Below are 25,544 nucleotides of genomic sequence, written 5' to 3' on the forward strand. Positions count from 1 at the left end.
CCATGTCACAAACACAATCACATTTACCCCTTCTCCCTCTCCTCTCTCTCTCTCTCTCTCTCTCTCTCTCTCTCTCTCTCTCTCTCACACACACACACACACACACACACGAATCAGTCAATATAATAAACTATAAAATGGCTCTCTCAGTAACTACTTGTGGTTAATAGAACTCAAAACTAATGCAAAAATTGATTATTTTCACAGTCTTCTGAAGGAAAAACATATTACAAAAGCTAATACATATAGGGAGGGCCACTTGTTGGTTCCCAGTTGCTCAGCAGCTCAGCCTGGAAATAATCACACAGAGACTATATTAATTAAATCACTGCTTGGTCCATTATCTCTAGCTTCTTATTGGCTAACTCTTACATCTTAATTAATTATTTAACAACAGTAACTATTATTGTTAGTGTTTTTGCAAGGATTAAAAATATAAAATAAATTTCTATGTGGAAGTAAGGGATTAATATAACAGTATGCTATGCTATCCTATGACCTCACAGCCATGTTCTTTCAATTAGATGTCAGGAATGTTCACAGATACACTATGAAATGAATGAAATCAATTCAAAATTCAAAATTGATAAATTTTAAGGTTCTTACTATTATAATATGTTAAAAATTTAAAGTTAATTTAATGAAGTTTTTAGAAATTTTAAGAGAAATAATATATATTTATATTTATAATTAATGTTTTAGGCAAAAGTAAGTTTGATAATGATGACAGAATAGATTTTGCTAATGCTATACAGAGTATGAAACAAATTGAAAATGAAAAATGAAATTTTACACAAAAGCCACTGTCACTATTTGGCAGCCTGCTAAGCATATACAGTGATATTCTGGGGATTGATGATCAAATAGTGGCTCTAGTGCATAGATGTCAGAAGCAATCTACTTTTTTGGACCATAGTGAAATTTATGGGAAAGATTATATGGGGAGCCGCCTCTGGTGATACATAAATTGAAGACACAACTTGCTTCTCTGGTCTGGGTGACAAAGTGCTCTCAGGGAAACTTGCCTAAGGGCAAAATTTGAATTAGCAAATTTGTAGGAAAATCTTAACTCTCTGATAACATATGAATCCCAATTTTTCTAGAGTGAACTATAAATCCACTCAAGGAAAATTGAGATATATAGTATCTCAGAGTAAAATGAAATAAAATATTTAATTGTGGCAAGATAGATATCTATGAAAAAGTCCCATAAATTCTTTTATGAACTTCATACGCAGTTTTTGGCACAAGTCTTTTATACCCCATGATGAATTCATATATGCATAAGTATAAAAATAGATGTTTTTAATTTTTTAAATATTATGTCAGGCTTAACATTTTCAGTGATTAGTTTTAAACATATATCTAACATATCTTTAGATATTTGCAAAAAATGCCTTTATACCTTAAATTGCAAAAGCATGCATCACATGATTCACTGAATTAAGAATTATGATTGAGGGATTTTTATTTCAGATTACTTAGGCTCATCAATGCATTAGCAAAATCTTTATATTAAAAGCTGTGTGATCAAAACAGACTGCAAGACACTGGGAGAAGCAACAATGAAATGATGCAGACAGGGGAAAGCTTCTAAGCCAAGGAGTAAAAGGGAAAATAAAAGTTGAAAATTTCAGAATGTAAGGTATTTCTCTTCTGCAGGACCCTCCAGCCTGGAAACAAAGAAGCTAACTACAGATTTTTCATTTCTGCCTCCTCTCCTCCAAATCCCAAATCTCATCCCCAGCTCTGTAGCAGACCACCTGCTGTGGCATCCCATTTCCCTGTTACCCATCTTCAGTGGATCACGTGGATCTTCTTTTCCAAACTACCTTCCCCTGTCACTTTATGCCAGGCTCCACCTCCAGGAGGCATTCATTGGGAACTCAGAGACCTCCTGCAACCAGCGAGCAGGTAGAGTGACTGCAGATCTTCTCCTTGCCTTCTGCTCTTCCAGATCCAGTCATCCAATCACCTAGTCACATGCCCAGGTCTGTAGGAGACCACTTGATGTAGCCGCTTCTTCCTCTCTCATCCCATTCTTCAAAGGATAATGGAGATCTTCCCTAAAATTTCTCTGGATATGTCCTGTTATCCCAAACCCCAACTTAAACAGGAACTTCCTGCAAATACTTCAAACAAGCTTACTAGAAAAGTAAGTAGTCCAATGAAACAAAGAAGTTTTCACTCTTTCTCTCAACTACTTCAAATCTAATCCTATCGTCCACTGCTTGTTAGTACCCTACCTGTTGTGACCAGTCTTTACTTTATGCCCCCATTTGGAGAGACTTAACAGATCCTGGTGAATGATCCTAATTTCCTCCCCATGTGTACCAAATCAATTCCTATCCATTTTACCCAACTCTATTCCTAAGTGTAAGCTTCCAACACAGGATCAGAGAGATTATAACCTAGAGTTATAATCTTCCAAAAGACCAGATGTCCAGATGCCAGCATGAAAACATAATGAGTAACAGCCAGGATAAAGTCTCCACTAGATACCAATGACTCTACCACAGTCAGTCTGGAGAACTGCAACATAATAACATAGCTAAGGCAAAACAAAGACCTTAAAATAGCATATATATATATATATATATATATATATGCACAGAGATTATAAGATTCCATATATATATATGATAGAGAGGAAATCAAAGTTGATCAAAGTTGGAAAAGTTAGAATTAATAAATCTCTTAAAGATATCTATAAAAACAAAATAACAACAGTGATTAATAAAAATGAATAATAGAAGAAAATGAATAAATCAGTTCAAGAACCAAAGCTAGAAATCGAGTCAATAAGCAAAAAACAAAATGATGAAAATCTGGGAATTAAAATTAGGAACACAAACAAGAGCCTCGGCAGCAAGCCTGGTGACTAAAATACATGAATTAGAAGAGAGAACATCTGGCCTTTGAAGACACAGTGGAAGAAATAGAAAACCTCAGGGGTGGGAAGGGGAGAAAAAAGGTTAAAGTTAAAGAAAAAATCCTGGCCCAAAAGATCCACTAAATCTGGGACACTATACACTATGCAAAGAACTAATCTAGGAATAATATGACTAGAAAAGTAGAAGAACCTGAGGTCAAAAGTATTGAGAAAATTTTTTAACAAAATTGTAGAAGAAAGTTTCCCTTCTATAAAGAAGATTCTAGTCTATGTATAAGAAAAATGCAGACCATCAAATAGTCTAAGCCAGAAAAGGAATACCCCTTGGCACAAAATAATCAAAGCACTAAAGTTAAAGAAAAAGGAAAGAATATTTAAAGTTGCAAGGAAAATATCCAAGTAACGTTCAAATGCAGACTCTTTAGAATAACACCTGCCTTTTTAGTGGAGACTCTGAAAGCCGAAAGGGCATGCACAGATATTATAAGATTTTAAAAGACCACACACAGAGATACAAGCCCAGTCTGCTATATGCATAAAACTCAATTAAAATAGATGCAAGGAAAGGCATTAGAAGATGGACCAAATGTCAGCAGTATCAATCTGCCAAACGAGACTAACAGAAAGTTCTAGGACGAAAACTCAAGCCAAAAGAGGTTCATGACACCCAGAAAAACACAAAGAATCAATAATCAGAAATCAGAATATCAAAAGAGAGGAAACACACAAACACATACATATATACATGCACACACACACACACACACACACACCATAACAACAAAATAACAGGAACCAAGAAATGCTGGTCATATCTGTCTTAATACAACATTAAAAACACATTATCATAATGAATGAACAAACAGGATCTATACTTCTGCTGTATCCAAGAAGCACATATTACCACAAAGGATAGACACTATCCTATGTTTAAAGGATAGAAAAAAGATATTTTTAGAAAATTGACCTGAAAATTTAATTATTTTCATATTTGAAATAACAAACTTTAACAAAAACTAAACAGAAGTGATAGAAAAGGGCAATACAACAAAGGAAAAATTCTCCAAGAGGATATTGAAATTCTTAACATCTATGCACACAAAGAAATCCAAGCTCATAAAGGAGACACTACCATAGCTAAAGTCAAATACTGAACTCTCACTGTGAGAGTAGGATGTGGAGATCTCTGTAAAGCCATTGACAGCTGAATAATAATCCAGATAAGGCAACAAGGAAGTCCCGTTCAACGTGACTCAGTAGCCTATGTTGTTTTAAACTTCTTGAGGCTGTAATTTTGCAGTTTATTTTTTGCATGTTTAAGTATGGTGCACTTGTGTGAAAAGTTTCCTGATGTAATAAAATCCCATGTGCACAATAAGGAATAATTACACTGAAGCTCTTTTTAAAGTACATGCCACTTCTTACATGAAGATGTAATCTCTAGAAAGGCTACATGTGTTATCTTAAGAACAGGGGTGAAAATCTGGTGTGGTCTTGCTCATCCAGAGAGTCCAGTGGTTCCCTAATCTTTTAACTACCTTCTGTTCTGCTTGTAGTTGCCTCAAAGAGTCAAATGTAGCCTCGTACAGACATCACCATGCCTATTAAGCACGTCCAGTATTAGACTTTTGACATAAAATAGGTTATACATCTCTTTCTTTGAAGACACAGCCCTACTTGCTTAACATTCCTGGTTTCCTTAGTGTTTATCTGTGAATACTGGGACCTCTCTGTTGTCAAAGGGGAGACTCAATATCCCACTCTCACCTAAAGATAGTACTCCAGACTAAAAGCACACACACAAACTTTATGGAAGGCAAATACCAATTACTTTTAGTTTTGTAATGTAAGACTAAATTTAATTAATTGATACATCTACAAAAATACAGCTGCTTCAAAAGGATTTGTTGATTCCTATACATATTAAATACCATATTATTCCACAATACATTTGCTGATATTAGAGACATATATTTTTATAAATAAACTAATGTAGTTTTGTTAATTTTAATGACAATTTTTATTTGCTACATGGAAATGACAAATAAGCCTACATATTTTGACAATTTTTATATAATTCAAATATTAAAAATAGTCATCTCAAATTATTATTTTTTTCATTTTAAATCTATCTTTGTGGTTGAAAATTGTAATTAAAACTCTTCTTTATTACCCATCATAGAATTTTCTGTTTTTCATATGCATTAAATAATAATTTTTACTGATATATAAGAAAAGAATAAAAGAAAAAAATTGTTTTTGTTTGGTTTATCTATTCAAACAGGCTTTTCCACTAATTATTTCATATAAAATATACTCTTAATAAAGTTTATAGAAAATGTAGTAATATTTTAATAAAATTATTCATTCTTAAACATTACATCATATGATTGAATAGAGATATTTTTTCCTTACCTCCTGAAATTTAATATGTCCAAATTAAAATTATGTTTACGGCATAAACTTTGTAAATAAGATATATTAAAGCAAAAGAATAATTGTGCTTTTAATTTTTTATTTTAAGAAATGTTTATTGTAAAATGAAGAACCTAATTCATCAAATAAACATCTAATTATAGTGTAGTAGTCACATCGCAAGCACTGAAAGAACTGTTTGTGCTTAATTAAAACTAGAAAAAGAACAATGTCTCCCCACATAATGATACAGCATTCTAAAGACAATGGAGTGTAAATGAAATCACAAAAATCACAAACCCTATTATTAAATGTGTTCACTAACTCACTAAGTATGTAGAGCAGAAAAATATATTTCATGATAGTGAAGGGAAAATGCCTATTCACTGAAATGCCACACTTTTCTCATGTTTTGCTGTATTTAATTTACCAATGTAAAGTGTTAATATAAAGGAGAAATGGCAAAATACTAGAAGGTTTTTCAGCAATATGGGATTTACTATTCTAATACGTAAGAATTACTTTTTCATGACTTTACTCAGTAGTTTGTGGAAATACCCAAGAATGCTGAGTGAAGAATAGCCTACAGGCTAAAATGAAATCTATTGTCCTAAAATTGATCATTCTGCTTTTTTAAATTTATTTATTTATTAATTAATTAAAGATTTCTATCTCTTCCCCACCGCCACCTCCCCTTTCCCTACCCCACCCCCAATCAAGTCCCCCTCCCTCGTCAGCCCAAAGAGCAATCCAAACTGCCTAGGCTCCCACAAAACCAATAGGTGCAGTAGGATCAAAAACCCATTGCCATTGTTCTTGGGGTCTCAGTAGTCCTCATTGTCCGCTATGTTCAGCGAGACCGGTTTTAACCCAGGCTTATTCAGACCCAGTCCAGCTGGCCTTGGTGAGTTCCTGATAGAACATCCCCCTTGTCTCAGTGTTTTGGGTGCCCCCCTCATGGTCCTGTGTTCCTTGCTCGTGCTCTCTCTCCTTCTGCTCCTGATTTGGACCTTGAGATTTCAGTCCGGTGCTCCAATGTGGGTCTCTGTCTCTGTCTCCTTTCATCGCCTGATTAAGGTTAATATTCAGGAGGATGCCTATATGTTTTTCTTTGGGTTCTTCTTATTTAGCTTCTCTAAGAACCCGAATTATAGGCTCAATGTCCTTTATTTATGGCTGGAAACCAAATATGAGTGAGTACATCCCATGTTCCTCTTTTTGGGTCTGGCTTACCTCACTCAGGATAGTATGTTCTATTTCCATCCATTTGCCTGCAACCTTCAAGAAGTCCTTGTTTTTTTACTGCTGAGTAGTACTCTAATATGTATATATTCCATACTTTCTTCATCCATTCTTCAATTGAAGGGCATCTAGGTTGTTTCCAGGTTCTGGCTATTACAAACAATGCTGCTATGAACATAGTAGAGCATATACTTTTGTTGTATGATAAGGCCTCTCTTGGGTATATTCCCAAGTCTGGTATAAAGCAGATATAAATGTCATCTAACCAGTCTGAAGAACACAGCAAACTTGAGTATCATCAACGTATGAAACTATTTTCACTGAATTAATTCTCCTGTAGTATTTACGTATGTTACTTAACCCTAGTATAACGTTGCCAGTATGACTTATATGATTATACTTATATTGAGAGGAGGATGTTGCATCAGCAAATATTCAGTAGGTAACAAGTGTGTGTAACGTATTACTCTGTGCATGAAGAAAAGAAAGCATAGTGAAAGCATGTCAGCAAAAACGAAGGTAAATAGCATGACATCCATCCAAAGACAGGAAATGGTACTGAGATTTTCAATGTTGGAGGACATGGGACTTTTTTAAAACACATTTTCTTTAAATTTATTTAAAAAAAAACTATTTTTTTTCCCATTTTACATGCCAAATCCATTTCCCACTCGCTCTACCGTCCCGTCCCACCACCATCCCACCTCCCCTCTATTCCTCAGAGATAGTCAGGCTTCCTGTGGAGATTCAACAAAGGCTAGCACATTGCTTTGAGGCAGGACCAAGGCCTACCCCAGTATATCTAGTGTTTGATTGTGTTTCGAATTGAAAGCATTCACATACAACACTCATATTCTTAGTGACTAATAAATGTATATTTTTACCTTAAATAAATAATAAATCAAATATTTCAATCATATTTTTATTTAAATATTTGCATATTGCCAACCAAAGAAACTAAACATCAGAATATACTGAGACACCTGAAAAATATTATAAGCAAATACTCTTTATAAAAATCCCATTTTCATCAACATTTTGGTACAAGTTTTGAATAGCTATGATTATAATGAGGCAGGTGGCTAAAACTATCACAATTCAGACAGCTGGTGAAGCTGAAGAAAAAAACAATTATTCAATTTGGCTTCTAAATTTTTATTTGTTTAATCTGGCATACATTGGCATTTTGTTTCCCATCTGGATTTGGTGAGTTCCTTGAATAAGTAAGAAAATTAAATCAACTCACCAAAATTTTATTTAAGCATCATTACTTTTGCATAGTTTTTTTCCTGTGTATGTGAAAAAAATGCATATTTTTCCCAACAAACGGCATTATGAAACACCTGGGTAATTAGTTTATTTTGACATTTTAATGACAAATTCATGTGTATTTCAAAATTTTGCTTGTTCTGGATGATCAGCAGTGCAAATTTTAATCAGATAGCAAATAAACTGCATCACTTAAAATAAAATATTTGAATACATAAAACTCAAATGTGAATTAATCCAATTTGTATATAGAAATATGCCATGATCTACATTCTAGTAACATACAAATAAAATCCAATATATATAGAGAAATATGCCATGATATTTGTTCTAGTAACAAAGACATAAAATCACTCCCCTTTTTTCCTTAAAACAAATAATAAATGAATTTACTTTATTTAAAAGCAATCAAGAAATATCTGTACATAGGAAGGTGAAGCATGTTAGAAATGGGTCTGCTTGGCCAAAGAAAGCTAAGATTTATTTTTTAGTGGAAGAGATTTGTTAAATTACCCTAAAAACAGTTGCATGATAAAGTAAAAGGAAATATCTCAAGTTAACCTAAGTTAATAATAAATGATTATTTGAAAATAAAAATATAGGTAGAATGTGTTTAACACAATATTATTTCAAATAATTCTGTGAAATTTTACATGTGTTCTAAAAATATGTATTTTCATTTTGAAAGATAAGATTTGTGTAGCACAATGACCTTTGATACTCTATTTAGTGTCAGGGGACCATATGGAACTATATCCTTAATGTAAATGCATTATAGAGGAAAATGTTTTAATCAACACTGATGCAAAGAAAAGACTCAAGTATTTGATATAAAAAAATAGAATGTTTAGGACAAAGATACAATAAGTGAAATTAAAAATGTATAAATTGTGCAACATATGCTATTCAGATGAAGCTGATTTCAGTATTGTAGATCTTAGTGCTCAAATGAAAGATAATCATTTAATAAAACTAAACTGATATAGGTTTAATAAAATATGAAATATGATGTACATAACTAAAAGGACCTCTTCCAAATTTATCAGCACATTTGAAAAAGAAACACAAAAATTCAAAATTTCAGTAAGTTCTGAGATCACAGAGAGTTTCATACTCAATACTGAGAAACCTCTAGAACAACTGTTCTTATTAAATGTGGAGGTCAGAGCACCTTCAAGAAAGTGTCACAAATTGTCAATGGAACAATAACTACAGACTATATTTTGGGGTATAGATAATGGTTTCTAAAACTACAGATAAACATCAAAATACATGTAAAACACTAAACAATATTTTGGAAGGCAAATTCATCATTGCCAAGATTCCTGGGTTCCAAGAGAGCAGTTAACTTAGTGAATGTTTGAAATATATAATCATAGACATATTAATTAGTCTGTTTGTGCTAGTACAACAGAAATATTGATTCTCTGGGGGGAAATATGAACATCTGTTTATTTGCCTCTTATAGAACACTTAAAATATAGTAAAATGTCATAACACATGTGTGAATTAATAAAATTGAGAGTACTTACAAAAACATAAATCTCGGCTCCCTTATAAGGACACAAAGGAATCCAGCAACTGCATCTTTGAAAAGCTACACACATTAGTAATTGTGAGAATCCACAAAAGCCAAATATCTTACTGTGGTATCTACTTCAGATTCTAGTCTTAAATTACTGCTTGACTTTCATCAATGATGGATGTGACCTAGAAATACAATTCATATAAATAATTTCTTCCCCTACATTGTAAAGTTGTGTTTTTTGGTCATGTGTTACATCATAGCAAAAAGAAAACTAGAATAAAATTTGGTGCTAGGACTTTTGTGTTGCTGGAATGAAAGTTACCTCGAGTTTTTTCATGACTATGCCTATGTTGTTCAAAAGACTGGGGGCAGATTTTGAAAGTTTGTGTTGGAAATGTGATTTACTACCCTGAGGTTGATAAGCTGTTCCTTGAGCTTGAAAGAAGTACATGCTGAGAAAATTCAAGACTGTAGAGGCATAGCTCCTGAGGTTTCAGAAAGAAGGAAGACCCTAACTAAAAAATGGGACACACACCACTTGTGTAATCTATTATTATTATTATTATTATTATTATTATTATTAATTATTATTGTTATTATTATCATATCTAAGAATCTGTGTGTGCTGGGCAGCTAGAAATGATAAAGCAACTGTGTGATTAACAACATATCAGCATCACTTTGTGAAACCAATGTTTGTGACACTTGGGGCTAAATAGTAAATGAAATTAAATTGCTTGTCAGCACCATTGAGGTGAATTCTGTACTTCCTAAAGGGAACAGGCAAGTAAACCTTCAGTATGGACACAGAGATGCTCCAGGGCAGTTGGACTGCTTATAAAGACAACAGAAGAACTTAACAAATAGTATTTCAGAGTTTCCCAGGTTGCCCTGATTTGAAAGTCTGAAGGGGTCATGGAAGCAGTGTATGGAAAGAATGGAATCACTGTGCAGAGGCCAGGAAAGTCAGTGATGAAAGTATTGTGTAATTTCCAATAGAGACAGTTCAATAGTGGAGAATATGGGACCTCTGTCCCAGTTAGCAGCATGTGTGGAGTAGAAATGATCTAAAGTAAAGATATGTGTGATACAGACGGCAAAGCTGAAGAAGCAATCTGCCCAGGCCTTTGGACGTCTACAAGCTGACAGAGTGAGTGAGGCCCAGAGGTTGGACATTGAGCTACAGGGTTTGGATTTACACTGTAGGGATTTTGTTTTCTTTGTTTGTTAATATTCCTTTCTTATGTTTCTATATTTCCCTTATTGAGTAAGAAGTATGTTTCTTGTTTTTAGATTTTTTTCTTCCTCTAAAATACTGAACTTTATTAGTGAAATGGTCAGAAAAATAGCAAAGATTCAAATATTTGCCCTAGTCTACTTACATATCATAAGTAAGACAGCAGTTGAAGCGAGAAACACTCCTTCACAACTTTATCACAGGTGCCCAAGTAAAACAATACAAAATTCAGTAACTAGCATTTTCTTTAGGAGCCTCCAATGTTCATCTCCAGTCTTAAGGGATAGTTCAACTCTGGACCTCTGATGTTCAATTGATTTGCAATGCTTCTTGGCAAACACTAATGAACCACATGACAAGTGTGCCAGCCACCACGGAAATGCAGACTTCAGAAGATGGTGCACTCGGGTAACATCTGATTATTTCCATGATGTCCATGCTCAGTAACAAGATGTCCACAATGTCACCTCATAGCCGGAAGAGCTGCTAGTTCCCATATGTGGGTTTCTTCCCCGTGTACACCTTGCTGCAAACTGAACGCTTTGGGTTTGATCCCACCGTGGAGGGAGAGACGCAGCAGGCGGTCCTACGCCACATCAGTTTTGTTCTCTTCATTTGGTTGGCAATTCCCATTCTGCTGCACTTTGTTTTCTTCCTCAGTCCTTGGGGAGTCCTTCTCGTCAGCATCTTTGCTCACACTTGAATCTGTCTCTTTACTGTGTTCNTTTTTTTTTTTTTTTTTTTTTTTTTTTTTTTTTTTTTTTTGTAGACATGGAACGCTCTCTTTCTCTCCTGTCACTGATGTGGTCCCTTTCTTTTTCTCTCTTTTTCTCTTTCTCATTCCGGCCCCTGGGAGACCGAGACCTGGAAAACTTTCTCTTTATGGTCTTTCATGTTCTTGGAGATCTGAAAGAACTCCTGCTCCTTTGTCGCCGCCTTTCCCTGCTGGTACTACGAGATGGTACTACGAGATCTTCTTGATGCATTGCAACTTCTGGGTGGAATTCTGGACTTCTTTTTTCGTTTCTGGTCTGCCTTTTTCGATTTGTCTTTTCCCGCTCCTTGTCTCTGTGTTGTTCCTTGTACTTGTCCCACTCCTTTTCCTTGTCCTTTTCCTTCTCTCGGTCTTTATCTTTGTTTTTATCCCTTTTCTTGTCTTTTTCATGATCCTTTTCCCTTTCGCTCTCCTTCTCTTTCTCCTTTTCCTTCTTTCTCTCCTTCACTCTGTCCTTTTCCTTCACCTTTTCTCGGGTATCTTTTCTTAGTCCAATGATGTGAACGACTCCTTGACTTCCGCCTCTCCCTAGACTTCGAGTGCTTTTTATGTAGACTCTCTGATCTACGTCTATCTTTCTGTCTTGAATGTCATCTGTTATGAGATCTACTCCTGTGCTTTGACTGTGATTTCTTCCTTCTAGAATGGGATTTTGAGCTAGACCTGGACTTTGAGCAAGTGTGAGAACAAGACCGACCGCCTTTCCTTTCATTGCTCTTTCCAGACTCTCGTTCAATAGCTGCTGAGACAAATGACTGAGTTTCCCGTTCTCTCTTCATTACCTCTTCTAACTCCTTAGCTGCAGCCTGAGTGTCATCTCAGGAGGTCTTACTATTGCATTGTTGGAGTGATTTATTTTCAGTGGCCTGTCTCCAAACATAACTCCACTAAAAGCAAGGGCCCTTGGTAGAGAACAGCTTAACAAAAATTACACTGTTCTTCTTCTGATAGCTTCTTCAATCCCTTTCTTTGATATCTTAAAGTTTTTTAATTATATAACTCTCTCAAGTTTTTCATTAGAATTGCCCCAAGATATATTATACTTTGATGTCAGCTATTTTGAGAATTGTGGTATCCCTGATTTCATTCTCAGTCTTGTATTTGTGTATAAAAAGGCTATTGGATTTGTTATATAGTTGTGTAGCCTAATGCTTTGTTAAAAATGTTTATCATCACTTTCTAGGTAAAATTTGAAGTATGCTTTCATACAATCTACAAGTAAAGATACTTTGATTCTCCCTTTTCACTTTACATCCACTTAATCTCCTTTACCTCTATTGTTGCATAAGACGTCAAGTATTATATTAAATAGATATGTAGAGAGTGAAAAATTTTGCTTTGTTCCTGATTTTAGTGGTAGTGCTTTGACTTCCTCTTCATTTAAGTTGATGTTGGCTATGAGCTTGCTGTAAACTGTTTTTGTATGTTGAAGTATGTCCCATATATCCTTAGTCTTTCTAGTACTTTATCAGGAAGTGTTGCATTTTCTCAAGGGTCATTTCTATAACTAATGAAATGATCATGTGGGATTATATGCCTTTGAGTTTGCTTATGAGGTAAATTATATGTACTGATTTTTGTATTAAAAAAGCCATTTTATCTCTGGGATGAAGACTACTTGATTGTGGTAGATGATCCTTTCAATGTGTTCTTGGACCCCATTTTATTGAATATATTTGCATCTATATACATAAGGGAATTTGATCTTCAATTCTCTTCTTTTGTTAGATCTTTATGTGGCTTGTGTATCAGGGCAACTGCTCACTCATAAAACAAATTTTTGATTATTTTTTTCTTGTTTTTAAGTGGGTGTGTTTTTCTCTGTCAGATGAGCTTTCTTTTTATTTAGGCACTCCTGTGTTCTGGATTTGCAGATATATAAAGCTTAAATTTTGATTTATTTTGTAATTTCTTTTTTCATCTATTACAATTGTAAGTTTCCTTGGACTAAGCAGGCATCTGAGATCTCTTAGAATTTATATAATATATATCCAGGATATACAATGTTTTAGAGTCGCCACTGTGAAGTCTGGTGTTATTTAATAGTTCTGCCTATATATGTTACCTGGGCTTTTTCCTTTGTACCTTTAAGTATACTTTCTTCTATAAGTTTAGTGTTTTAATTATTAGGTGCTGAGGGAAATTTCTGTTTCAGTCTGTTTGGTGCCCCATATGCTTCTTGTACCTTGTTATGAATTCTCTTCATTAGATTAGGAAAATTTTCTTTTATGATTTTGTTGAAAATATTTTCTTTGCTTTTGAACCTGGTTTCTTGTTCTTTCTCTATTTTTATTAGTCTTAGAATTGGTCTTTTCATGTTGTCCCACTTTTCCTGGATATTTTACACCTGCAATTTTATTTTAATTTATCATTTTCTTTAGCTTATGTATCCATTTCTTCTACCTTGTCTTCAGTATCTCAGAGTCTTAATGTGATCGCATATATATTCTGTTAGTGAGACTTGCTTCTTTGTTTCCTGTTCAAATTCCTAAATTCTTTTCATTTCCAGATTTTATCAATTTGGGTGTTCTTTATTGCTTCTATTTCTACTATTTAGTCTTGAAATTTTGTATCATTTTTCTTCTGCTGTATTGTGTGAGCATGTGTGTGTGTTGTCATAAATTTATTTAATGAATATATTCACTTTCCTTAAGAACTTGTGTAATATGCATAAAAGTCTATTTTATGGTCCATGTCTTCAGTGTCAACCGTGCTCTGTTTCTCGGGGTGTACTGTGGTAGGATTGCTGGGAGCTAGTGTAATATTATATTGGCTGTTATTTATTGTGTTTTTATGTTCACATTATGGCATTTAGGTTTGAAAATATTGCAATTGTAGGTACTGGTCCTGGTCTTCTCTTTGTTGGGTAGGTGTTTAGTCTTTGGTTCCATTGTTTTCTCTCCTATTGAGAGTGTGACAGCTGTATGTTAAGGTATGTCCCTATGGGTACACAGATGAATGGATATCTAGGTGTTTTGAACTGGTATTTGAAAACATGAATGGGCTAAAAGGAGTAGCTGGGAAAGTCCACAAGAGGGAGGAAAGCAGTGTAATCCAGAAGAATCTATTTGTGCCACAAGGCAAATGAATACAAGAGAACAGGATATTGCAAGTTGGATGCTAAAATGTTAGGCATGAGACTGGAGACTGGACTTGGAGGAGAAAAAAGGACAATAAAGATCTGGAAATAACCTGTGTGGTTTGCTGGCATACTTATTTCTGTGGTAGGGTTAGCCATCTGGTTCAAAAAAAAAAAATTCTGCTGGATCTGGGGTCTAAACAAAGAGATATATGGTGAAAAAGATAAAGGAAGAACATCTGAGTAATCCACTTAAGATGGGGACAAGAAAGAAGTGGCAGCTTTAGGAGGCTGGGGATAAGACTGAAGGATTAAATTTGAAGGGGAGAAAGGAAAGGTGAAATCTGTAGTTAGTCTTCCGACTTCCATTGCTGGTGCTGAACATGGGCTCCTGAGGAATCTATTATACCAAATCCTATCACTCATTTAGCCACAGATAGGTTGTTCCGTGTTTACCACTAATGCTGAGGATTAGAGCTGGGTTCATTGTGCCTAAAAAGTGAAGGAAAACAAAATTCCCAGTAATTTGTCTTCTAGTGTCACAGGCATGCTGTGTCACATATGCATCCATGTGAATACATATATGCACAACAGAAAGACTGGAGAGAAAAGGAGACAGAGATACATAAAGATGCATACCAATAGATGAAGAAAGTTATTTATTTGATAACTTTGCAAATAAAAATTTTAAGTGTTCTAAATCACTTTAATTTGATTATTTTCCAAATTAAGTGCTATCATGTTTTCATTGAGTTTATATGTTCATGCTGAAATACAATTATGAGGCCTCAAGTAGGGACTTTTATATTTTACTAAGTATAGAAAAAGTTGAAATTTTACCAATTGTCATTATGCAAATGCAACATTTTTGCTGCTTCTAATTAAAGTGATTTCATTTATAGAATATATTTGTGACTAATATTCCAGTAACGATATTTGAGTGAAAGCCAGTAGCATTCACACTGCACATTTAATTAGATCATGAATATTTATTAAAATAGGAGTGATTATTATTTAATTCCAAGAATTTAATGAAAGCATAAGGTTTTGTAAATGCGTTTTAAATGATCTGTAAAGCACATTTTTGTATAGACTTTTTCTATGGAATTCTCCACTTAAACGATTATTTTTCTAACTTTGAAGTTAAATAAGTAAATATCACAATTTCCCACAACACATATTTTAATTTACCAGTGAGTATTGGTTTAATAAAATGCTGTTTGGCCAGTAGACATGCAGGAAGTATAGGCAGGGTAGCCAGAATAGGAGAATTCTGGGAGAAGAAAAGGATCAGTCTATAGTTGTCACCCAGATGCAGAGGATGCAAGATGAGAATGCATCACTAATTTAAAAGGTACCAATCCACTTGACTAACACAGACAAGAATTATGGGTTAATGTAAGATGTAATAGTTAATTAATAAGAAGCCTGAGCTTATAGGCCAACCATTTATAATTAATGTAGGCCTCTCAGTGTTTCTTTGGGACTGAATGGCTGCAGGACGAGGTGGAACAGAAACCTTTGTCAACACTAAAACTTTTTTATTTCTTATGGCCTATATAGATTATAAAGAAGCTATAAACAAAAAAGTTTGTGGTTGTCTTTAGACAAATAAAGAAGCTAGATGTTTTAATTACAGGTATTACATAAAATAATATTATAATAATAATATAAATAAGGCTATACAAAGTGAAGACAAGAACACATTATTATTCATTCTTTTTTCATTTTATGAATTATTCTTATCATAGTATGCTTTTGACTATGACAGTTGTTCCCACATTTAAAGGAAGAAAAACAATAAAATTTTGTCTGCAAGGGTTTAAAGTGAAATATAGTATGGTTTACATTATAAATATACTTGTACATTATAAATATACTTATTTCTTTATCTGAGAATCATGATTTTAATCAACTCATGACATTTCTTCATGGAGTTTGAAGCTATTAAACATCTTACTGACATTTAATTCTGGATTAATGGATTTTAAATATAAAATATATTTACCTATTCATTATCAAAACTATAATATTTTGAATTTTCAAATGTATTCCAGTCATCATGAATATTGACAAACATTAATTTATATGTTCAATTTATATGTATAATTGTTAATTATAGCACTTTGGGAAAAACTTGGATTTTAAAATTGTTTAATAATCAGAAAGTGTAAAATGTCTAATGACTTTTTAACTTAATTTCTCAGATCACTTGTAAGCTCCTAATTATTACACAGGACTGACATTTGTGTAGTCTTTCTTTGTTTATATCTTTCTTAGATTTCTCTTCTCCATCATATTCTGGTTGGCTCTTTTGGTTCTGATTTCTTCTACTCTTTTATTTCTACGATCAATGAATACATTAAGCACACATTTAGCAGTTCCAAATGGTTGCTCATGTTTAAAGAAATGAGCCCATTATATAAAGAAGAATCAAAAGGTAATCTATACTCAATGCACATTTAGTAGTCATTAGCTTGTAAACATAAAGTAGTATTAATGATGTAACAAATATTAAGATTTTGTCATATTTTTTTTCAGCTTCACTGGCAACACCAGAGAAGACATGAAACAAGGAGAACCGTAAGAGAGAATTGCATGAATCGCCCTGGAAAGGGAATATAGACAAGATCTCTTAAGTAAATTGGGAACTGGGGAGGAGGGAGGAAGTTGGAAAGGGAGGGGAGCAGGAAAGGGGGAGGATAAGAACAGAATGGTCCATTTGGAGGAAAGACAGAGAGGAAGAACAAGGAAAGAGATATCTTGATAGGGTTTTCAAGACAACTGGCACAAGGGAAATTTCCAGAGTCTACAACAATGACTCCAGCTAAGACTCTAAGCAATAGTGGAGAGGGTGACTTAACTGCCCTTCCCCTGAAATCAGATTGATAATTATCTTAATTGTCATCACAGAACCTTCATCCAGCAACTGATGAAAGCAGATGCAAAAATCCACAACTAGTCACTGGGCCTAACTCCCAGAATACAATCAAAAAGAGGAGGGAGTGAAAACATGAGCAAAGAGGTCAAGACCATTTGGGGGAAACCCATAGAAACATCTGATGTGAGCTAATTGTAGCTCCCTGACACTGGACTGACAGTTGTGGAAACTGCATAAGACCAAACTAGGCACCCTGAATATGTGTGACAGTTGTGTGACTTGGGCATTTTGTGGGGCCACTGGCAGTGGTATCAAGAATTTCCCTAGTATAAGAACTGGATTTTTAGAATCCATTCCCTATGGAGATATACCTTCCTCATCCTAGACAGAGGGAGGAGGATCTTAATCCTACTTGCAAGTGATGCAATAGACTTTATTGACTTACCATGAAAGGCCTTACCCTCTCAAGGAGTGGCTGGAGGCTGAGGTGGGGAGAAGCCTGGGGGAGTGGGAGGAGGGGCAGGAGGGAGAGCTGAATTTGGTAGGTAATATTAAAAAAATACTGCTTTAAATTGTAATCTAAACTAAAAATATAATGATTAAATAGCTTCTAGAGACAGATATTACTCTGTCTAAGGTATTTTTATAAAATACATCGTTTTGCTTATGCAATTGTCAAATAATATAACTAATTACGAAATATTATTGTATGGGTTAAAAAAGAAAAAAATGGGAGCAGAATAATAAGATTTGGGAAATATATTGATAAACATACTTACAATACACCAAAAATAGTGGATTTTTCTCTGTTTCCTCTGTACTTTCAAGGTTTGTGAAAAACATGGTACAATATGAATTAGTTTGAACAACCATTTCAGAGATTTTGAAGAAATGTCTCAGCATGAAATAAATAAATTGTCCTGTAGCTTCCTTTCTTCCTCAAGGGGAAGATAAATTCCCTGTAACATATCCATTATCTGATACTTCTGAGGTGTTGAAAGCTGTAAGACACCTGACTCTTTCTCTTCTGTAAGCCAAGTTAGTAACTGACCTCACAACCTTTTCTGTTTGTCACAAGTTGCTAAAAAGATAAGTTCGTGACATTTCCAACTGAGCGGGTAACAAATGATCCACCAATGTCATGAATCCAATCCCTGTTTTTGTGGAAATTACAAGTCATTCACACACACACACACACACACACACACACATGCAAAGGCACAAAATACTGAGGATGATATGTCTATTTGTTTGTTTTTTAAAGTCTGAATTTACATTATTTTAAATTTATAAAGTGTGATGATGCAAGTCCCAAACACCCCATAGATATAATGATTGGAAGGAAGCCTGGAGGAGCCTCCGAGTAGAGTGAACATACAAGTTGAGAAGGTATATAATTTCCTATTAATGTATTTACCAAGTCTCTTTACCAAGTTGAACCAATTTTACATTCTAAGATTCACCTGAAGAAAAGTTAGTCTCAATAAACAAGCACAAATTTGATTTTAATTTCGAAGTTTGCCTGCCTAAATAAACATATATTTTCAGTTTTTGCATATTCTGATTTAGGGTTACAATGAATATTGCAGTTCATTTAAAATGTATAGATTAATCAATAACTTCGTGGAGCTAGAGAAAATTTTCCATTGTTTCTTCCAGGTTTATTGGTATTATCTTTAAGTACCACTATATGTTATTTGACCAAGACAAGTTTTCAGGAAGTAAATAGATTCCTCAGATTCCTCAGTTTTTTGATCTGAGAGAATCTATATTTGCAATATGATTCCTGAATAATCTAAGTTTCTAAAGTAACCATTAAACTTATTTCCACATTTTATTATGCTAGAGAGATTCCTGTAATACTATCTTTATTTAAATTCATAAAACTATTACATGATAGTTTTCATTATGTTTTAATGCATGGTAAATGGATGGAGTATTGCAAGCCAGGTTAACATTCAGATAATTTTGTTCTAAATAAAGTGAGTCCTGTCTAATTGTAATGAACCCTTTATAAGCAAATAATTATTATGCCTCATAATAATATGGGGCCTGCAAAGTTTTATAAAGTTTGGAACTCCTATAATTAAATAAAATCAGAGTGAACCTACCTGGGGGGAGGTTGTAACCTAGAAGCAGAGAGAAACCTTGTGACAATAAAAAGAAAAAAAAAAAAGAAATAAACAGTCACTTCTGTCCATGGATGCAACCAAAACTTATAGAACACTTGGAGGTAGTTGTCATCTAGTCTCTAGAAAATGCCCCACTCAGTAACTAGGAAATTGTGAAGCACTGAATCAATAATTTAAGTTATCCTCTGACTACTGTGATAAAAGTTCTATTTTACAATTAAGTGTGCATTAAGTATGCATGTATTAGAATAGTATTAAATTAAAAACAGGAAGAGAAGGGGAGAAGGGGACAGGGAAGGAGAAATTGAGTGAATGGGATAGTCAGGATAGAGGAATGACAAAGATGAAGAACAAGGAAAGTCATATTTTGATTGGGGGAGCCATTTTGGCACTATCAAGAACCCCCCAGGAATCTACAAGGATGACGACAGCTAAGACAGCTGATGCAATAGTGGAGAGAAAACCTGAACTGGTTTTGCCTTGTTGTCAGAATGATGAATATCTTAAATGTCACCATAGTACCTTTTTTTCCAGAAGCTTATGAAAGCAGAGGCAGAGAGCCATAGTAGAGCACTGGGCTAAAATCCCAAAGGCCAATTGAAGAGTGGGTGGCGTGAGAATATGAGCAAAGAGGTCAAGACCATGATGGAAATACCCAATGAAATAATGAGCTAATGGAAACTCATGAACTCTAGTCAGACAGGGAACAAACTAGGCCCTCTGAATGTGGATGACAATTTGTATGGCTGGGGCAGACTGCAGGGCCACTGACAGTGGCACCAGGATTTATTCCTACAGCTTGCACTGGCTTTTTGGAATCCATTCTCTTTGGATGGATACCTTACTCAACCTTGATATAGTAGGGAGAGCCTTGTACCTTCCCCAAAACAATGTGCTTTACCCTCTCTGATGAATGGATGGGGGTTGGGGCTAGATAGAGGGATGGGAGGAGGGAAATGAGTGGGAACTGGGATTGTTATGTAAAAAGAATAAAGATAGTGTGTTTTCTTTTTAAAAAATAATAAAAAAAGATTCTAAATGGGTGATTCATAGAATAGTGAAGTCCTATTGATGAGACAACCACAAAGAAACATGAGTGGAAATTTCACTCTCAGCTCTCACTGGGATTGTTCCTCTATTACTGTGAAGTTCAAAGTGAAAAGTGTCACTCCCTAAACTAACCATGGAAGTAAAAATGAAGCTGCCATTTTTTTTTATTGAGAATAGGAAAAAAAAAAGTTTCCGCCTCCTCCCAGCCTCCCATTTCCCTCCCCCTCCTCCCACCCTTCTCCCCCTCCCCTCACTCTTCTCTCCCTCCCTCTCCAGTCCAAAGAGCAGTTAGGGTTCCCTGCCCTGTGGAAGCAACAGAAAATTATCCTTGAAATGGAGATTAAATACTGTATATTCTTTTTGCTAGTGAACATATTCAAAGGTATTCGATTATGTATATGCCACTGTGTCTGTGTCTGTTGTGTGTCTGCGTGTGTGTGAGTACAGAGAGGGATTTTTAAAATGTGGTGATGTTATTATAAAACATTCGCACACAATCTGACAATATGATGAATGGAATGGAGAAATGGAATTTTCTTGTATTAAATTTTCTTTCTTTCAAACTTCATTCTTGAACTAAATTTAGCTTTGACAGTATGTAATGTCATTTGCTTCACTTGCTATAGAAATCAAGAAAGATATTGTCCACAGAAGAAAAAATTACAGGGTAACTTTCAAATTTCTCAGATCAATTGTAACATTATATTGTATCCTCAGTCTATGAAATCTTGCATTGTTTAAAATGTCCAACTTTTTCAGACATTGTTTTGCCTGAATTCATATATTAAAAGTCACCCAATATAATCTTTTTTTTCCAAGAAAATTGGATGGGGGCATTTATTTAATGCAACAAATTGCTTTAATGAGAGATTTGAATCTACACTTGATTCTCTACATTACTATAGTAGATAAACTTTACACTATTACTATTTCTTAAATTTTTATTATATATCTCTTTGCATATATATTAAATACTACAATGTTTTCCATTTGAGAAATTGTTTAATGATTTTGAATTAGAAAATATCATATAGTAATATGTATATTAGTAGTTTATCATTGTTAATAGACAGGGATAGGAATATTTTTCCCAAGACTTTGTAATAAAATTTTTCTTTCTGTCTGTCTTTTTTTCTTTTTATTTCCTTTTCTGTTTCCTTCCTTCTTTTCTCCTCCCCTGCCTCCTTCCTTCTATCCTTCTTTTTCTGCTTTCCTTCCTTCTATACCTTTTCTTTATGAGAGTGGTTTCTCTGTATTGCATTGGCTGTCCTCTATCTAGCTCTGTAAACCATGCTCACCTGTGCCTTCTTGTTGCTGGAATTAAAGTCAAGTGTGCATCCATCTGATAACATATTTGGTAATAATTAAGAAAGTCATATTTCAGCCAACATATTCGTATAAACTTTTAATCCCAGTAGTCAAGAGGCTAAATCAGGCAGATCTTAGTGATTTTAAAATCAGCCAGAATGAAATTTTAAGACTGTGATTCAACAATATTATAAATTTCAGCTGCCTACAACCACATCAGATAATCTTAACTTATTATAAGTCTGACTTCAGAGGAATTGATGTTCTCATTTGGAATCTGTAGGAACCTTCAGACCATACACATAACACAATCCCATTTACATAAGATTATTAATAATTAATAAGACAATAAAACCAAAGTACTCATAAATGAAACCAATTTAGTTATTCGAACAGATTAGCAGATAAAAAATGTGGTACATATACATGGTTGGCTATAAATTATACCACTTTAAATACAAATGAAGTCATGAACTCGAATGCCATATGTTATCTTTCATATGAGATTCAATTTTTTTTTGTATTTTTGAGACAAGGTTTCTCCGTAGCTTTTGGTTCCTGTCCTGGAACTAGCTCTTGTAGACGAGGCTGGCCTCGAACTCACAGAGATCTGCCTGCCTCTGCCTCCCGAGTGCTGGGATTAAAGGCGTGCGCCACCACCGCCCGGCGAGATTCAAATTTTTTGTATACAAGTATAAGCCAGGAAACTAGAAAGAAGATTTATTTCAATGGTGTGATAAGTGACAGAGAATATATAAAATGCTCATAGTGAGAGAGTGTACGCATCTGGAAACAGTTCTGCTGAGAAGGTCACTGGTAAATGGGAGAATCAGAGGGTTAATGGGTTGCCTAATACAAAAAAAAAGGTATGAACTGTTGCAATGTGTAATGTCTGTTGTTGTTTGCTCCAGTCAAAAATATGAAGTACAAGCTTTCCCGAAACTCCTTTCATAGTCATTCTGTCTCTAAATGCAAGGTGATTTCTACTTTCATAGACTTCAAATTCCAGTATTGTCTTATGGCATTACTTTTCTCTGCACACCTGATGGAGACCACCAACGAATTTATTGCCATTCACCATATCTTGAACTGTAGCCTCAAAGAGATATCAATGTATTGGAGTTCATTTAATGTATACTTTAAAATATTCAGAATTACTGCTTTACAATTGAAATCTATTAACAGTATATTAAGTATAACTTTTCTTTGAAAATATTTAATTTTTATTTACATTTAATTTCTTATAATATTACAGCAAGTTGTATACATTTTTTTTATTTTTCGAGACAGGGTTTCTTGTAGCTTTTTTGTTTCCTGTCCTGGTACTAGCTCTTGTAGACCAGGCTGGCCTCAAACTCACAGAGATCTGCCTGCCTCTGCCTCCCGAGTGCTGGGATTAAAGGCGTGTGCCACCACCGTCCGGCTTGTATATATTTTAATAAGGTACCAGCATAAAGAAATATTTAGGTTTGTCTTTCTGTTTCAAATTTAAATTGATATCATCACTTTCTGCATTCTATGTTTTCCTATGTTTCTAATTAACATGAGGTTAATATTTTATCTCAACTATATAAGAAATATTTATTATGTAACCATTTACAGTATGTATTTGTTGAACAAAAATGATTAATGCTTGAAAGCATCTCTGACTTTCTTCTTCTAGGACATTACTAACATATCTCTTGCCATCATTACTTTATCACCTCAACTCTTTAAAGCAGTGATCACTAATACATTCTCTCTAAACAATATCTTCGATAACCACACAAATAGTATCTTTAAAATGTTCTGTCGCTACCATTTTAAGGGTTAATTTTACCTTTTACAAAATGTTTAGGTTATGATCAAATGACCCATTTTCTTGCTTGCTCTGTTAGTGTTCTACTGTTGTGAAGAGACACCGTGGCCATGTCTACTCTTATGAACGAAAGCATTCAACTGGAGCTTGTTTACAATTTCAAAAGTTTAATGACGTCATGGTGGAGAACATGGCTCCTTGCAGACAAACTTGGTGCTACATCTGGAGCAGCAGGTAGCAGTAAGAGGATAGCAACACTGGGCCTGTCTTGAGTGTTTGAGTCTTCAAAGTTCATCCTGGGGACACACATCGCCAACAAGATCACAACTCTTCCGACAAAGCAAAATCTCCTAAGTCTACTGAAATAAAGTGTCACTCCTCGATAACTAAACATTCAAATCTATGGGTCAGTGTGGGCCATTCATATTTAAACCAAACCAAAAAACATATCATTTTACTACTGCATGTATGCTTTTACCTGAACCAGTGCTTTTTACAGTATGCTTCACTAAATGTTTGATTATAATAATTAAATGCAAGGCTAGGTAAGACCCACAAAGATCACAAAAACAAGACCCACATTCTGCCTTAAACTTCACCACAGTTGTGCCCCCAGTGTCAGCGATTGGTGCACCTGGTAGCTGATGCTCAGCACTCCTTCTTTTGCTGCTATTCACAACAATTGACAATCAAAGGACTGTAATATCTGACTCGCTAGAATAGTCCATCCTAGGTAGAGCCTGTCTGGGGATGCTACCTGCTGTGCTTCTAGAAATGTCATACTCAGGTTGAAAATGTCAGCAGGCTGAATATCTAGAGGATTTTCTTTTCTCTCTATCTTTTTTTGGTTTAATTTATAGACATCTATTATGAGAAGCTTTAATATCTCTCCCATGCAGGGCATCTATTTTTTCTTACACAATTTCTATTTTTAATACTACAATCACTTTTCGAAAGGGATTCAGCTTATACTGTGAAAATTCACAACTGTATTTCTATTTTAATGATTTAATAAATGTCTCCTGTAATTAATTCATCCTTTTTCCTTCTTTCACAGAAAGAACAAAGCTACCAAAAATTTCCTTAAAAATATTTTTTTCTTCCACATAGTAATCAACAACTTGATGGTGAATATTTATCACCCTTGTGTATATTTAATGCATGCATGTCTATATATCTATAAATCTTAAACTGAAAAGAGTAAAGGGCTGGAAATAACTAATTGGATAAGAAAGCTTGCTTCATGAGCGTGCAACCGGACATAGCTGTTCCTGCAGGTAATTTCAGGACTCACCAGTGGAAAGGGGATTTTTCAGAGAGCTCATTGGCCAGTTAGGCTAGACAACTCAGGGCCTTCTGATTTAGTCAAAGAAGGTGCTTAAGGCAAGGTGGAGGAAAGAAACCAAGGAAGACACTGCATACCATTTGTGGTATTTTGAATAAGAATGGCCCTTAGAGGCTGCTACATTTGAATGTTGGTTCTGAGTTGAGCTCTCAAAAGCCCATACCAGGTCAAGTCTTATTCCTTGTGCCCTCCAGTTTTGTAAGCACTCAGCTTTTGCCCCATTCACATACCTCCCTGCCTGCTCTGTGCTCCCTGCCATGATGGCCATGGACAAGGCTCAAATTAAGTGCTTTGCTTTATAAAATGTCTTGGTCATGATTGGACTTCATAGTAATGGAAAGGTAACTAAGGTGCCATGTTATTGCCTCTGAAAGCATACATGAGCACATACACATGATCACTCATTTGTATGAACCATAGATGCACCCAACAGCTTTTCAAAGGAAAAGGTTAGTGTCTTCTAAAGTGTTTATCTATTTACTGATTTCTCTTAGCACACATACAGAGTGTAATATATGATACATCATCCAGCCCAAGAATGAATGGAGCAATATTTTGTAAACATGACACTGGCTGTCAAAATTTATGAGAG

At 34.7% G+C, this 25,544-nt stretch overlaps 1 pseudogene; it reads right to left on the minus strand.

Annotated features, from left to right (window-relative positions):
* Positions 1 to 10,804: 10,804 nt before the first annotated feature.
* On the minus strand, positions 10,805 to 25,220 carry LOC126499698 (splicing regulatory glutamine/lysine-rich protein 1-like; annotated as a pseudogene).
* Positions 25,221 to 25,544: the final 324 nt, after the last annotated feature.

Source organism: Alexandromys fortis, unplaced genomic scaffold, assembly GCF_014885135.2.
Source record: "Alexandromys fortis isolate MF-2015 unplaced genomic scaffold, M_Fortis_MF-2015_v1.1 scaffold_37, whole genome shotgun sequence".
Lineage (NCBI taxonomy): Eukaryota > Metazoa > Chordata > Mammalia > Rodentia > Cricetidae > Alexandromys > Alexandromys fortis.